Source organism: Podarcis melisellensis (genome assembly GCF_964234715.1).
Source record: "Podarcis melisellensis genome assembly, chromosome: 1".
NCBI lineage: Eukaryota > Metazoa > Chordata > Lepidosauria > Squamata > Lacertidae > Podarcis > Podarcis melisellensis.
In genome coordinates this window covers 28376761-28394207 of record NC_138528.1, presented here as the reverse complement: position 1 = coordinate 28394207, position 17447 = coordinate 28376761, and the positions used below count along the sequence as shown (strand labels likewise).

The 17447-nt window shown below is 43.2% G+C and overlaps 1 protein-coding gene and 1 long non-coding RNA gene across 28 annotated transcripts in view; one reads left to right on the top strand and one right to left on the bottom strand.

Moving 5' to 3' along the window:
* The window catches only part of NRXN3 (neurexin 3), a 1185406-nt gene that overhangs the window by 373856 nt on the left and 794103 nt on the right, over nt 1-17447 (top strand). The gene's annotated exons all lie outside the window — the stretch shown is intronic.
* LOC309372769 overlaps nt 1980-17447 on the bottom strand; it is a 26231-nt gene continuing 10763 nt past the window's right edge. The window contains exons 5-7 of one of the 4 annotated variants that reach the window (XR_014169672.1): nt 15291-15438; nt 2179-2219; nt 1980-2146 (exon numbers count right to left, since the gene is read on the bottom strand). This is a non-coding gene — a long non-coding RNA (uncharacterized lncRNA). The other 3 variants (XR_014169674.1, XR_014169673.1, XR_014169675.1) reach the window with 3 other exon arrangements.

The window sequence follows — 17447 nt, the reverse complement described above, 5'->3', positions numbered from 1 at the left end:
CCTTTCGATAGGCTACTGCCACAGCTGTTCGTTTTTTTTAAAAAAAGATTTGCAGATGTATTCAGAAACAAGATGGAACATATTTATGAGCAGACACATGTGAAAGCACCACTGGCTGGACATATAGATGGATTCACCCGTCTCTACTTGACGTCCTGCTATGCCTCATTTGTACGTCACAGTAAGCCAAACTATGGCTTGCCAGAACTGTGTGGACATGCAGGCTTCTGTAGAGATACACGTTAAAGAACTTTTACATACATACAGGGTAGACCTGCCAAAACAAAAAAAGGGTTTTAAGCAGCATCTGAGAACAATACACTGAAGTTGCCTTCCTAATATGAGCAAGGTGTTCAGTGCTGCCACACAGGAGGACTGATTATCATTAGGCAGAACTAACGTTAAGTTAGTTCCAGGAACCTATCAGCCTCCCTCACTTTCCAAGGATGGGCCACCTGAACAGGCCCACCACTCTTGCAGGAGGGAATTGACACCACCAGTCCAAACTTCACCAAAATAATGGTCCAACCATGACAAAGGTGTGCTTTGATGGCTGGCCAAAATGGTGATGGACCATTTGTAACAGTGTGACATTAAATTGCTTCATATGCACCCAGCATGTACTGTATCTGTGCGTGAGATTCTATGCTGCAAGTGAGATATGAATCAACCTGGACCCTGACATGAGACGTATGGAGGGTGGCAACATGAGAACAGGCCTTTTCTGCGGTGGCTCCTCATTTGTGGAATGCTCTCCCCAGGGAGGTTTGCCTGGCACCATCATATATAAACTTTCCTCTATAAGCAGGCCTTTGGCCTTTAACTATCTGTGGACTTTTAGAAGAGGGTGGGATGTTTTTAATGTGTTTCTTTCTCTCTCTCTTGGTTTTAATGTATCTTTGTGGGGGTTTTGTGTCTGTCTGCTTGGTTGCAAGTTGCTTTGGGTTGCCCTGGGCAAGAGAAGGTGACTAACAAATTCAATAAGTAATAATAATAAAATGAATAATGGGCAGCAAGATGTTACAGGGTATCCTCCTCACTTCATAGCACAAGTGCTTTTATTCAGGGTTCCAGTTAAAAAGCATCCATGTCCTTCATTAAGATATTACAAGCTGGAAGCAGCTCCCCTCCCTGGTTTTCTGTTTTTCGTTTCCAACTGAGCATGTTCAAACCCTTCTGGGCTGTTTTGGAGGACTTTTTGGCTCCAATACATTTTAGAGATGTTTGGTACTTCTGCAAATTTCGGTGCCCTCCCCTCACAGAAACCCCCAAACACATGCCATTGTCTCCTTCTTATTTAACAGCAGCCCTGTTTGGGCTCCATTTCTGTTGGTGCTCCCCACCACCCAAGTTTGCTGTTAGAGACTGTGGTGTTAGGCATGAACCTGCCCCTGAAATGAATTTGCCTAATTGTCCATGAGAACTAGACCTAAATTGAGTAATTAGTAAAAGAAACCCTGCCTTGTGAAACATCTGTCTTGCTTGATACACATATACCCCAAGGCCCCAGTGTGTCCCTAGCTTCGAACATGGCTCATTATTTCCCAAAAAAGACAAATGTACCATCAAAGACTGTTGGAGAATTCATGTTTTTGTAGTGACGGGGCTGGATGTTCGGAATTGTGTGTCAGAGAATGGATGCCTGTTTTGCTAACAGTTACGCCACTCTCTCCTCCCCCTGCCCCAAGTGCTGGTTATGACATATAAAGCTCTATATGGTTTAGGTTAAAGCTATTTGAAAGACATTATGATTATTATTAGTAGTAGTTCTAATATCTCAAAGTGGTTTCCAGCCTACATTAAAACATCAAATAAAACAATCCAGAATAAAATATGAAGTATACATTCAAAACAACACAATTAACAGGAAACAAAAATATTCTTTTAACGATTGAAAAATAAAGCATTACAGAGGAGGTCAGCTACAGAATGCACATTTAACACAGCAAAGGTAGCCCCCCACAAAAAAAATCCTCTCATACAAAGCTGCCTGGGTTTTGACATTTTCAGAAGAGGCCCTTCTCTCGATCCCGCCACCCTCACAGGTATGCTTGGTGAGGATGCAGGAAAGGGTCTTCTTGATAGCTGCTCCCAGACTCTAAAACTCCCTCCCTAGAGAAGCAAGACTAGTTCTCTCCTTGTTGTCCTGCTGGCAAAGGAAGACCTTCCTGTTCCAACAAGCTTTCGGGAGCTGATGGCTTTTAATGAAAGGGCTGATGCTGTGTTGTTTTCATTGCAGTTATTGATATGGTTTTAATAGTCCAGAGAGAGAAGAGAGAAGAGAGAGAGAGAGAGAGAGGGAGAGAGAGATTTAATCCTATCAATGTTTAATTTTTTTAATCCCCCCCCCCTTGTTGTTCTTACCTTGAGTCTCTGTCAGGGGAAAACGTGGGGTATAAATAAATACAATTACTAATAATAAAAAATGATAATAATAGGTCCCAATGCACAAGCAATAAGGCTTTATTGGCATACAATGTTGCGTCAGTTTCATTAAGGCAAACAAGGGTGAGTGAGATGCTCCACAGATGACAGGGAGTGCAAAGAGAGGGCTGGTAGTGGAATAAGGACAGATGGAGTCACAGTGGCATTAAAAGTTCTGCTTAGTTTTAGGGAGCAATTAGCATTGTCTGTGTCTATCGGCTTCTCATTTGCTTGAGAGTCTGACAGCAGCTGCAGCGATAGGTGAGCGCAATAGCTGTGGCGGCTGAGCTAATGAAGGTGCTCTGCAGACGGAAAGATCTGGATTATGGAGATGATGTGTGTTTCTGCACGGATGTGAAGCCACCTTCTCACAGTCTGCAGGCTTTTCCGGAAACAAGAACCAAGCATAGCCCTGACTGAAGCACGGAGCGTGCACCATATTCAAATCAGTTTCCTTATATTGGCAATGGATTTGTTGATGCCGGAAATGCCAATTTCTGAAGGAAATGCAACATATTGTTACACGCCACCCCAGTCTCCATGAGCGGTGTGAGATTCCAGGGGTTACAGGCACACTTTAACCCGGGCTCTGTGTTTCCTCTTGGGAATGAGGTGCAGAGGAGGCTGTGGTGTCTTCATGATGGAAGGTTTATTTACACTTATATGCAACCTGATTCTAGTTGGAAGGGAATCCCAGCATGACACCCCAAGAGGGTATCATGCATCTCCCATAGGTGCGATCGTCTCAGATTTTACTGAGACGTCAGCCATGCCTCTGCATCTCTCCCTCCTGCTTGCCGCTTCCAGACTGGAGAGGATTTTCCCTCCCTGCTCATATTATGCTCTTGCAGAACTGAGACACCCCCCATTTGCTTACTTCAGGCCCACAGTGATTCTGAAACATTCCACTCCCAGCTCTCGTATTGTCTTTGCTAACTATTCCCCTTTTGTGGCTGGCACAGCCCCTGCTTTGCTAAGCTCCAGCCTTTGTTTCTTAATGGCTTATCTGCTGGAAGATTCCTTGGTCAGGAAAAAACCACACCTAGTAAATTTAGGAGGGGGGGATTTGGCACCCAGGAATTTAGGGGCATCCATAACAATATCTTGGCTGACATCCAGACCATTTTGCATTCTTCTCCTTTATATCACTTGGGTTGAGCATGTTTTGTTTCACCAAAGCCGACTCCAGCTTCTTGCCTTGCAGATGTTTTGGGCTAGGATTCCCACCACCCCTGACATATTGAGGACATTAGGTTAGGGAAGAATGACTTAAGACTTGTCGTTTCATAAAGATGCAGTGAAATGGTGAAATTTGACAGGCTAATGGAAAGATCTTGGCAAATTCAGAGTTGAGTCAGTTTCTTACGTATTGGATATAGTGTCACTACATCTGCTGATAGGAATTTATAACATAGTTACAACTCATTCTGGGCTTTCACAAAAATCCAGTTTGGCTGGGGTAGAGCTGGAACTGCTTGCATCATTTCATGTTCATTCTCCTGAGTGTCAAAAATAGCCTTCCATTTTAAGCAATTTTCAGTCCTTTTGGGTTGCATAAGTACAACTCAACTAGATAGGACAGAACTGTCTGATTCAGAAGCCCATTCCTGCCCTCAGAATTGCATATATTGTATAATACTCTGGGCCAAGAAATTTAAAAATCTGTGATCGGAATGCATCAAATTAAGTAAATTAGTTTGCTTCCATGACACACATTCTGAAAGAATTCAGAAATGTTTGAAAAGAAATAGAGTCAAAGAGGGCAGGGAAGAAGTATAGATTTGTAGACAGGTTGGGAAAGAATTTAATTATTAATAATAATTGTATTATTTATACACCACCCATCTGACCGGGCAGTTTCCAACAAATTAAACACAAATATTAAAAACTTCCCTATACATGGCTGCCTTCAGGTGTCTTCTAAAAGTCAGTTAGATCTTTATTTCCTTGACATCTGATGGGAGGGCGTTCCATAGGGTGGGCACCACTACTGAAAAGGTCCTCTGCCTGGTTCCCTGTAACTTCTCACAGTGAGGGAACCACCAGAAGGCCCTCAGAGCTGGACCTCAGTGTCTGGGCTGGACGATGGGGGTGGAGACGCTCCTTCAGGTATATTTGGCCGAGGCCGTTTAGGGCTTTAAAGGTCAGCAGCAACACTTACAATTGTGCTTAGAAACAGTGAGCCAATGTAGATCCTTTAGGATTGATGTTATATGATGCTGGTGGCTACTCCCAGTCTCCCTGCCACATTCTGGATTAGAAGAGGCATAGCAACATAGGAAGCTGTAGTACACTGAGTTAGGCTGTTGGTCCATCTGGCTGTGTATTGTCTATACTGATGGGCAGTGGCTTTCCAGGATTTCATACAAAGGAGATTCCCAGTCCCTCCTGGAGATACTGGGGACTAAATGTGCATACATGTGCTATAGCCAAATGCTCTTCTTTGGGGCAATAGATGAGACATAATATTAATGAAAATCTAACAGATGGGGTACTGAAGCCTTGGGATGCTTGGAAGCAATCTCTGTCAGACACTTCACCTGAAATACATTTCCAGGCTTTTCAGCTAAGCCTACAAGCAGCAATTGATTAATTAGAGTGGTAGAGGGAAGAAAGTTTTAATCATACATGTTATGTATGATGGAGAATTCACTGGCCTTGCAACATAGATGTCTTTTGCTGTCTTGATGTACCATTAGTTGAACAAAGCAAATTGAAGTTAATACTCTGTGCATCCCAACCACAGCTCCCCTTTGTGAAGATATTTTGATTCTATCAAATAAGCAAGGTGCAAGGATTAACTGGATGCAGGGCACTGCCCCACAACCTGCTTTCAGTGTAGGGATATAGCTGTGGCACACAGGATGTGGTAGTAAATATGAAAATGCCTCCAAGGCCCAGTCTACCCATGCAGCAGAATTGAGAGGAGGCAAATACGTTGCATGAAGAAAAGCAACAATGTATTGCAAGTATTTCAAGAAGAAATGTCATAGCCTAGCTCACGCTTTGCTTCACTGTTTTTCTACTCATAGGGAGTTGCTTTTCTAATCTAACAGAGCGTTAAAAAGTCATGGACTTGCATTGACCAGCATTGCACTGACAGTAAATTCTACCACTTCATTCAGACACAGCCAGAGTATGTGTAGAGCTTCATTGCCACCTCACTGTGTTGGCACAGCCCTGCCTCCACACACCTGAGATCAGAGGGCAGACTTCCAGGTCAAATGATTTAGGTCCTAGTAAGCTTGACCCCAGCTTTTCCCTCTTTGGAAACTAATCACTGACAAGTTGGGATTATTAAAACAATATCAGGAGAACCCTGGCAAATTGGGAGCACAGAGCCATCACTCTGTCAGTTCCAGTTGCCTCAGAACGTATTTGTAGCACCACCTTTTTTTTAGTCATTAAAATGTCATGGTTCTCTGAATAGAACATACAAGCCAGACCATTAACACTTTCATGGTTTTTCAGCTTGCATTAACTTTGTCCTTGTCTCCTTTGCATGACTGCTTTTCACGGTTTCCCTCTACCGTCAGTTCTGAGTTACATATCTGCAAAGGGCACAGCTGCTGGATAGTGCCTAAGAGAAGAATAAGAAGCTCAAACATGCAGCATGCTTCTCAGTCCAGAACACCCCTGGCCTTTCCCATACAAGTGGTAGCTAAGGGTGGACCTGTGTTGTGTTGTATTCAGGCATAGAGAGTTATTGGTACACTGTCCTGGTAAGCACTACCAGTGGCGTAGCGTGGGTTGTCAGCACCCGGGGCAAGGCAAGTAATTTGCGCCCCCTAACCCGTGGATTTGCGCACCCTAACCCTAACCCCCAGATGTTGCGCCCAGTGCGGCCGGCCCCCCCTGCACCCCCCACCCTACGCCACTGAGCACTACCCAGCTTCCAGTTTCCCTCCACATCCTTTAGAACAAGACAGGTAGAAACCCTGCTGCAAGCCTGTGTAAAGAACTGACCCTGGGAGCTGTATATAATTCTCTGTAATCAAATCAGTAAATTGCCAATAATCCCTTGCTTGCAATGCTAAACGCTTTCCTAGGTGGCTGTGTATGGTAGACTTGCAACTTGTGCACATTTAACTTATGTGATCACAGCGCTATGCGCTTGGTAGCTGATCATCTGAAATCACACAAATTAAATGCACGCGTGGTAGAGAGCTTTTAAGCTCTCCATCTTGCATTGGTGTGGGGGCAAAGCCTACTCAGTGTGCCAGCTTTAGAAAAGTATGGATGGACGTGTGGGGGCAGTTCCAGGTTTGATCTAACTATACAGGATTTCGGCTTCACGCACAATCCCCAGAATCTAATTCCCATGCAAGTTGCAAGCTGAATGTAGTAAAGTCTCTAAAATGGGGGTGCCCAGTTGCACTGATGTCTTCCTCCTAGCCAGATTGGATGCATAGACCAGCAGCTGGCATAGGAACTTCTCCAGGGCCCCAAAGACCTTTTGAGCAGTAATGCTTTCTGCTTATGTCTTTGCCCAGTCCCAGCCCTGAGCCCATCCTCAAAGCTTGCCTACTTGACTCTTTTTAAGGCCACCTAACTAGACCATGTAAGGCTCTTGCAGGCTGCCTGATAACTCATTGCATATTATTCTTGTTCAAGTACACATGACATGTGACAATAAATATCATCAACAGATTATTTGATATCCAGTTAAAAGTGAAACAAAATAAAATAAAAAATCCTTCCGGTAGTACCTTAGAGACCAACTAAGTTTGATACTGGTATGAGCTTTTGAGTGCATGCACACTTCTTCAGATACGAAGAAGTATCTGAAGAAGTGTGCATGCACATGAAAGCTCATACCAGGAACAAACTTAGTTGGTCTCTAAGGTGCTACTGGAAGGATTTTGTTTATTTTATTTTGACTATGGCAGACCAACATGGCTACCTACCTGTAACCAGTTAAAAGTGAGTCAGTTAACCAGGCAAGTCTTCAATTTGTTGATTAGAAAGGCTGCAAATGATTCTAGATTACTGGCATTTGAATCCTTGGAATGAGTAAATTATGAAGCCTGTATAGTTTGCCAAACTTACAGAGGGTCTATCTTTGCTTGAATCTCCCTGCTTAACCTTGGCACCAACTGTTCTTCATTATCTACTTTGCTGGGTGCTGCTTACGAAGGGCAATGCATCTGCTGTTGGTTATGTGGTGGTAAACAGAGGGCTTCAGCTTCCATTTTATTATCTGCTGAGTACCTTTATTGCAGCATTTCCTAAAAGCTCTTTAATGACAGCACACATCTGCCCATTATGTATCCAATAAACTTAGGAGCTATAAAATTACAGGGTAATAAGAAGTGCTACAAAATTATTTACTATGTGAAGTGAGTTGCACAGCTCTTGTTTTGTCTCTCTTCTATGACTAAAAGGAAGGGCTGTTTTCAAGGCTGTCTGCGCTATCTACAAATTAAGGACTTAGTTGAGATAGGGCCCAGTATGTTTTGGACATTTCTTCAAGGTGTCCAAGTCAAGGATACTGACCACGTGGGTTAAGTCCATTCTCCCTTGGGCAGGCGGTTTTGTGGACGGGCCCCGGGTCTCCCTTGTGAACTGGTCTATTGCAGGCCAGATTGTCCTCCTGCTGCTGAATTGGCCAATGGTGGCAGAAATTTGGGGGGTGGTCCCCTGGGCACAGTGCCAACTGACCAGTAGTGGCACTTGGTGCCACACCCAGGGCAAGGATAAATGCCTGGTCTGAAGGGCCTTTCAGCTTCTCTCTCACAGTGCTGGTTCTCCAACCAATCCTCCCTCAGATTAGGGTTGTTGTTCTTTTTTGTGGATGGTACAACCTTGCTATGGACTATGTCGATCACTGGATTTAGGGGCCAGGCAGGAATTTTTCCCATCTGGCAAATTGGGTCCACCATTTGGTTTCTTGCCTACCTCATAACAATCACCACAACTTTGTAAGCTGGATAGGCACTAGGTAAGCCTAATCTTGGTTGGAGGGAGGTTGTAGCCTCCACCTGCTCCCCCCCCCCCATGGGTAAGAGTATCCTGTTAAAAGGATCCAGGGAGAGTGGCTTCTGTCCAGTGCCCAGCTGGGGGCTAGGGCCATACCACTCCTCCATCAGGGACCGCTTGGGGGACACCCCGATTTGACACTGGCTTCACCCTTAGAAACACTCCCAGGAGACTGGTGGGAGTGACATGTGCTGTTGCCTCAGTGCCTATGGCCAAACCTTCACATCTGTAGCAAATGAAATTGTGGCCTTATTTGATCCCCAAGCCAATATGCTGCAGGTTGTCTAGTTATTTACACCTTAGGGAATGGGGTGGTCATGGGGCCTCGCAGCACAAGGCTAGATATGACATGGAAATATAATTGCTCAAAAGATTCTTAAACTCTAAAAAGAGCAAGATATACCAGGAGACGGAGCTCTCTTGAATGTTTTGGTGGGCACCATATAGTAAATTGAAACCACAAAGAAAATGTATTATCAGCTAAAGTAGGATTGAATGAGATGTGGAGCTGAGTAATCAGAGCCATTCAATTCAAGGTGCTCACATTAGTTTTTAAAGCCCTGAATGACTCAGGCCCCAATACCTGAAAGGCCACCTCCTTTCCTACAGACCCAATCAGGTGTTAAGATTAGCAGAGGGGGCCCCTCTTGGTTGCTTGTTGTTGTTGTTTAGTTGTTTAGTCGTGTCCGACTCTTTGTGACCCCATGGACCAGAGCACGCCAGGCACTTCTGTCTTCCATTTGCTCTCGCAGTTTGGTCAGGCTCATGCTGGTAGCTTCAAGAACACTATCCAACCATCTCGTCCTCTGATGTCCCCTTCCCCTTGTGCCCTCCATCTATCCCAACATCCGGGTCTTTTCCAGGGAGTCTTCTCTTCTCATGAGGTGGCCAAAGTATTGGAGCCTCAGCTTCATGATCTGTCCTTCCAGTGAGCACTCAGGGCTGATTTCCTTAAGAACGGATAGGTTTGATCTTCTTGCAGTCCATGGGACTCTCAAGAGTCTCCCTTGGTTGCTTAAGTGCCCTCATGAACTCAGGCTGGAGGTGGGTTGAGAGAGATAATTCTCTGTGTCAGCCCTAAATTGTGGAGCACCCTACAGAGGTGTACCTGGGTTCTTCATTATACAACTTACAGCAAATGCTGAAGACACACCTCTTTACCAAGGCTTTTGACACCCAAGATGTATATGTTTGGGATCCCAGCTGCTTTTGCAATGTAGCCCTGCACATGTCTTCAATAGAAGTAACTCTCTTTGACTTGAATGTGGCTAACTCTCAGATGAATGGATTACAACCTATGCCTGTAATCCTAATGTTACCCATTCCTGTGGCAGAGTGTGTTTTCACCTAATTGCATAGTAGAGTTGATTACAGCATTTGGGGAAGATAATTTCATGGTCTTTAGGTGATTGGACCTTCTGACAAGGCAGTTAATCGATCCGACAATTCCCAACTGGGTTTTCTCCCTTGACAGCTAGAAAATCTGAGAGCATTTGAAATGAAATTTGCAAGCATCCTTTCCCGATTCTTCTCTGCGGAATGGGAGTCTGAGATGTGGCTACAAATTTTATTCAGTGTTTCCCATTTCTTAAGACAACTTTTCAGTGTTCTTTGCTATTTAGTAGTTAACCTATATGCAATCAATCTCTTTAGCTGGGCAGATGACATAGTTTGGTGGATATATCAGGACAAATTTGTTCACAGATACATGTATTAATCTTCCCCGTGAGAAAGAAAGGAATACCTTCCATGTTTCCTTGCACTATTATTCCAGCATAATATCTGTTTCTGGACTTAGAATCATAGAACTGTAGAGTTAGAAGGAACCCCAAGGGTCATCTAATCTAACTTCATAGTGCTCATCTGATAATGTTCAGTCATAGCAAAAATGCTTTCTACCTATATATGTGTTCAGAGATGTTTCTCTGTGTGGACATTGCTGCCACTAAGGTTTGCATCCCAGGGTGGAACAAGATAATTCCAAACAATATCAGGACCTGAGTAGGAGGGAGTTATTGCTTGTGGGCTTCACAGAGGTCACTTCTAATTTTCTTATGATCCTAGCCCCGTGATCCCCCCCACCCCCAGTAAGGGATGCAAGTGAGAAGGCAAGTGGCCTTGGATGTAAATAGCAGGACCCCAAACATGAAATAGTCCCCCCCACACACAAAAAAGGTGTCCAAGCTGCCATCCTGTATACAAGTAACTGAACATATGCACTGCTCCATTCAGGAAGATTTTACTCATTGCTCACCATTGCAATTGAAGAAATATGATTTAAGATTGAAGAATTTATGAGATGTTTATAAAGATGGCTAATGATCTGCTAATCCTATCTGTGACTTGGGGTTTTCATCATGGGGAAAATATATGATGTGTTGAAATTCTTCAGATATGTATAAGGACCTCATGTCAAAGATAGCAAACTGCTCACCTTTTCCACCATGAATAGAACAAGAAGCTATTATTGTACATTTCATGAAAGCTGCATTTCAGTTTAGTGTTAAGAATATCCAGGCTATTCAGTAAGAGAACAAGCTAGAGAGTCTGTGGAATCGTCCCTGGAGGATTCCACACCAAAGCTTAACAGGCACGTGGCAGGAATAATGTAGATGTGCATGCCCTGCTTTGGGACATAGGATTAGTGAGGTTATCCTTATGGGAGAGAAAATGGGAGAGAGTGAATTAAAAGGTTGGGAAGAGTAAAAGTCCTCAATCAGATGCCACAGTGGCATAAAGAAAGGCACCGGATGAACTTTTCTGGCAAGACAAGCTCTCAAAAATCAGGGCACCAGGACCAAAAATATCCCTCTATCAGTTCCAGTTACAGATAGGTAGCCGTGTTGGTCTGCCATAGTCAAAAAAAAAAAAAAATTCCTTCCAGTAGCACCTTAAAGACCAACTAAGTTAGTTCTTGGTATGAGCTTTCGTGTGCATGCACACTATCAGTTGTATTTGTTTATTGCTTATTGTTTTCCACATGTGTATTAATGCAATATGCAAAATACAATCAAAACAGCTAAAGGCAACACAGGAAACAGTAGCAAATGCATTTTAAAACAATACGAAGAAGAAACCCAGGGCAAAGACCAATTCATCTAGCTGGGAAACAAAAATGTCATCAGGATGCTGACAAGCTGGAATGTGTGCAGAGGAGGGCAATCAAGATGATCAAGAGTGTGGAAACTAAGCCTTATGAGGAGCTCTTGAAGGAGCTGGGTATGTTTAGGCTGGAAAAGAGGAGACTGAGAAGAAATATGATAACCATCTTCAAATATCTCAAGGGCTGTCACATGGAGGAGAGAGCATGCAGAGGGCCTTCTCAGTAGTGGCACCCGACACGTGGAACGCCCTTCCATCAGATGTCAAGGAAATAAACAACTATCTGACTTTTAGAAGACAACTGAAGACAGCCCTGTTTAGGGAAGTTTTTAATGTCTAATGTTTTATCGCTTTTTTATTAACTTTATTAATATCTGTTGGTAGCCACCCAGAGTGGCTAGGGAAACTCAGCTGGATGGGCAGGGTATAAATAATACATTATTTTTATTTTTATTATCTTGCTCTGGAAGGTAGGACTCAAACCCAATGGCTTCAAAAATTTAAAATAAATAAATAAATAAATAAATAAATAAATAAATAAATTGTATTGTAGCATCTTAGAGACCAATTAAGTTTGTTCTGGATATAAGCTTTCATGTGCATGCACACGAAAGCTTATACATACCCAGAAAAAACTTACTTGGTCTCTAAGGTCTACTAGACAATTTTTTATTTATTTATTTTTTATTTTTGACTGTGTCAGACCAACATGGTTACCTACCTGAATTTAGAACCAATGGCTTCACTTTGCAAGAAAGGAGATTCCAACTAAACATTCAGGATGTTTTTTTGACAGTAAGAGCTGTTCAGCAGTGGAACAGACTCCCACGAGAGATGGTGGACCTTCCTGGTGGCAGTGGCAGTGAAGTGTTCCTGCCACCCCCCGTCCCTCTGGCAATGGTGGCTTCACTCCGCCTTGAAGCATCTGAGTATAGCAGTGATAAAGAAGCTTGTCTAGTAAACAAGTGCTACTGCTGGTGGCTGCTATTTTAATTAGAATTCAGGGACATATAATAAAATTGAATGTTGGAAGATTCAGGGCAGGCAAAATATGGTACTTCACAGAGTGCATAGCTAAATCATGGAATTTGCTCGCGCATCTGTCATGGATGCTTTAGCTGAGATTCCTGCATTGCAGGGGGTTGGACTCCATGACCCTTTAGTCCCTTCCTACTCTCTAATTCTATAATTCTGGGAAGACATTCCGTTGGACCTTTGCAGTTCCTTTGTCTTTTATGCAAGTGGCATCTGTATAATGCATATATTTTTAAGAAGCAGGAGTGACCTCCAGCTTTGGAGGAGGGAAAATCATATCCTAGCAAATGACCCTGAGTGCTTGACGGTTCCTGCGGATTTCCTAATGTACTGTAAATAAACCAAGTAATTAATCCACATTTAGGGAGGATGAACGAACAATAAAAAATTCATTAAAAAGCCCAACCATCCATCTTTATTATTTCAGTGATGCAACAATTGAAAAATGATCTGTGGTTCTATATCCTTGATTTCATATAGCAGAAGTATTGGGGGGGGCAGGGAGGGAACTTTTACACTGGGTGTATAATGTGATCATCAGAGCCTTTAATAGATTGTCATGCATTGTTGCACCAAAAGTAAACTTCATTGTGGGCCAGCACAGGAAGCTTTCGCCTTGCCAGAAAATCCATGGCTGTATTCAGTCAATATCTGTGCTCTCCTTAACAAGAAAAGTGGCTTGATGATGATCAGGGTAACTTTGAACATTTTGAACATATATTGTCAGCAAACATTGCAATTTACCAGCCCTCCCCTCCAAGAAAGAGAGAGAGAGAGAGAGAGAGAGAGAGAGAGAGAGAGAGCGCGCGCGCGAGCGTGTCATGGTAGGAAGATTGTTACCCATTGACTTGTGTGTTGGCTCAGTCTCCTGTCCAGGGCTATTAGAATCACATAATCATAAACTTTCAGAGTTGGAAGGGACCACGAGGGCCATCTATGCAATGCAGGAATCTTTTGGCCAACGTGGGGCTCAAACCCATGACGCTGAGATTAAGAGTCTCATGCTCTACCGACTGAGCTATGTGTTTGGGCAATTTCAAAACAACTACTCTTCCTTATTTATCTTTGAAATGGCCTTGGACCGGACAAGCCTTTAAATAGACGCCTCTGTTTAAAGTAAAGTAGGGCACAAACACACCCTGCTTGCTTACTGGAATGGAGTAATTTCTCAAGGAAATTAAAATGCGCACCTACATTTCTCTGACAGCACTGAAATGTATCCCTGTTTCCTTTTCTGTGTGGGAGTTCTCAGATCTGTCCATGTGAATTAAGAGAGAGGGGAGAAATGAATGCCCTCACCCACCCATGAATCCTCTTCCCCTTTGCTGTGTGCTCCCAGCTCTGCTTAGTCCTGACACAGGCAATGATGTCTGAAGCATGCTTTGGTGCGGAAATATCACCATCATTAATCTAATTTCAGAGGGGAAGGGATAAGTATAATTATGTTTGTTTTAATTATTACCACACTAATCCCTGCTCCAAATTAATATATAGGAAATATTCTCATCAGTAGCTTTTTATAGAGTTGTATAGGAAAACTCTGAAAAGCACCCTCCCTTTTTTGCTGAAAAGATTGGGAGTATGATCTCATATGTGCTTGCATGTATGGGAGGGAAGATTTAAACTTTCAGGCTCAAATGTTTTGTGAAAACACTTCCATAATAAATAGTCCATGTAGTTCAGCCAAGCCAGCCTTGCATAGGTTTGGGCTATATGGACATAAATCAACAAGCCACTTCATACATTATGTTGCATTGTATGTATTTTTGTTTTACATACTTACTCTATTTATATGCCACCCAGTAGCAAAAGGTTCTCTGGGTGATTTATACATATATAAAATATAATAAAAATAAGAATTAAATCTAAAACAGAATAAAACCCTCAACAGAATAAATTCAAATTTCAACCTAAAAAGTGGGGGTGGGGAGGCAACAGTTCCAAAGATCTTAAAAGCACTAAAAAATGAAAAGAAAAGTTGCAAATTGACGATTGAAAAGCCCTGGGCGGAGGGGAGGTCTTCATCTGGTGCTGAAAATGCTGCAGTGCAGATGCTAGATTTCTGGGGAGCACCTTCCACAACTGAGGTGCACTTACAGTAAGATGTGTCAAGTATACATTTAATATTGTAAAGACAAAATGTGATGAAAGCACATCTAAAAACATGCACATCATGCAGGTCTACTTATCGGAGACTAATAGTTGGCTGCCCGTTCTGTAGAGTGTATACTTGGAAGTAAACCTAGCTTTGCCTCTGTGTAAATGTGTGAACCAGCCTTGAACGTCAAATCTCTCTTCTCTCCTATTGAATTCCCTGAGCTCATTTGCTGGAGCCAAGCTCCATTGCCTCTCTAGGTCACAAAGTGTCAGGAGTCCCATTTCAGAGTTGGCATTGCCCCATCTTGGTTCTCGATTCTTCTCTCTCTCTCTTCTTCTGTTGCCTTCAGGTTTTGGGGGGGGATTTTTTTTGCCAAGGCAAGCAGTTACTGTTGGCATTGATGAAGTGAAATGCCTTGATGAGAAAATGGCTGGGAAGAAGTGGATTCATTTGTCATAAGAAATTATTTCCAAATTTTGAAATTACCATATTGGGCTTGGAGATGCTATCTATGAAATGAGTTCACTCTGTCTCTGTGCTTCCACTCTGATCCACTCCTGCCCAACTGAGAAGTCGGCACTGGCCCAACACTGTGCCAATTCACTTCTATTCATTTTGGGAGAAGTGGAATGATTTCACATTAATGACTCACCCTTAATTGACTCCCTCTCCATATGAAGATATACAATCACCACTTGGACATTTTGATGGATGGGCTGGAGATGTTGTCCGATATGGAACGTGGATGCAAAAGCACAGCCGCCGCCACTGTTTGGAAAGGTCACACCTGGTAGAATGCACTGAATTCAGAGAGAGAGAGAGAGGGAGAGAGAGAGAGAGAGAGAGAGAGAGAGAGAGAGAGAGTCTCAAGCTTGAATGCAGACAGGGAAGCCCCTTGTTTGAGGCAGGATATAGGACCACTGATCCAGTCTCTTTAAGGCCTGTGATTCATGAAGTATTAACTGATTCTTCCAAAGGGGGCACAAGCAGTTCCGAGGAGTGGCTTGAGCTCCTCCTGGACACCTTCCTGTGTTGTGTTTTCACTCAGGTTGTGAAAATTACTAGATACTAGACCTTAGCATAGCGTGGAACTGCAGTGTTTGCTGTGTTGTTTTGAAGCTTGTGCACAAAGAGTGCTCTAGAGATGTGGGTTTTCCATAAACAAGCATTCTCTCCACCTCCCTTCCAGCCCCCGTCTCCCACTTTGCCTTGGGAAGCCAAGTAGCAGAGTTCAGTAAGAAATCAGCTTAAGTTTCTTCTGTGGTTTAAACCAGGGTTTTGCAAACTGGAATCAAGGGTTGCCTTTCTTGGGGGTTGGTGGCACTGCAGTGCCTACCCATGGGGCCTGCTGCTTCTTTGACTGCACTTTCTGGGTGAAGAAACAGGGAGAAGCACAAGGAGAAGGACCAGCAGCCAACACTTGCCTTTCTCTTAAGCTCTTGGCAGGCATGAAGATTGGGCCTAGAAGAAGGGCACAAGCACATGAGCAGCGGCAACAAGGTTGAGGAGGAAGTAGTTCAACTCAGGGAAGAGGGCCTGCTTGGGCAGCTTGCCCAGGGCCCCCCAAAACACAGTGCTGGCACTAGTATGATAACAAAGTGCTGTCCTCCCCTGCTGATTTCATGCCCCATGAAAATAATTGTTCTCTAAGTTGCCTTTTTCTTTTAAGTAAGGCAAGATATATTCTTGATCATCATAATCATTATTAAATTTATACAATGGTACCCCAGGTTAAGAACTTAATTTGTTCTAGAGGTCTGTTCTTAACCTGAAACTGTTCTTAACCTGAAGCACCACTTTAGCTAATAGGGCCTCCCGCTGTCACTGCACCGCTGCTGCACGATTTCTGTTCTCATCCTGAAACAAAGTTCTTAACCCGAGGTACTATTTCTGGGTTAGCGGAGTCTGTAACCTGAAGCGTATGTAACCTGAAGCGTCTGTAACCCGAGTTACCACTGTATATGTGTATTATATTAATGTACAAAATTTCATCATCATCATCATCTAAGGCTATCTGTGGCTGCTAACCCTGATAGCTATTTTCAACCACCAATGTTGGAGGCATTGTGCTTCTGAATTCAAGTTGTTAGGAATCCGAGGTGGGCTGAGTTGAGCTCAGATCCTTCTTGCAGGCTTTCCGTGGACATCTGGTTGGCCACTGTGAGAACAGGATTCTGAACTAGATGCACCACCCGGCCTGATCCAGCAGGTAATAATCTTGATAGTCATAATAATCATTTTATTAAATCTGCCAAATCCCAGCACCTGTTGTAGAGGAGTGAATGATTTCGGGCTTCATGTAATTTTGCTTGCTGGTTTTCAAGAAGGGGTGGCTTTTAATGTAACCATTTTTGAAAACACCCCATGAGTGGCCCTTAAGAGCACTGCAACATCCTTTTGTTTACCATTTCCTGTAATCAATGTTCCTAATGCTGTGCTTTCAATGGAGTCCTGCCACTTTGGGGCTATAGAGGCAGATCTGGTAAAATGAATGCTCTTGAGGTTAAGGCACTCAAGGGTAAAATCCTTGCTAATGCTTTTGCATTAGAGAGATAAAATCGTTGATTGCCCTTATGAAACGCCGTGCACAGACCTCTCCTTTCTTTGTCTGTCAGAGCTTCTTTTGTGCAGAAACTTGATTGAATTTATTTATCAGCTCGGCAACAATGCTGGAATTGCACGACACTAAAGAGGAACAGAGCCCTAACAGTTTTACCAGCTGACCTTTGTCAAGATAATAAGCCCAAATGCTGTCTCCTGTCTGTTTAAAATATGCAATGTCAAAGTGGCATCTGGGACTCTCAGCAAA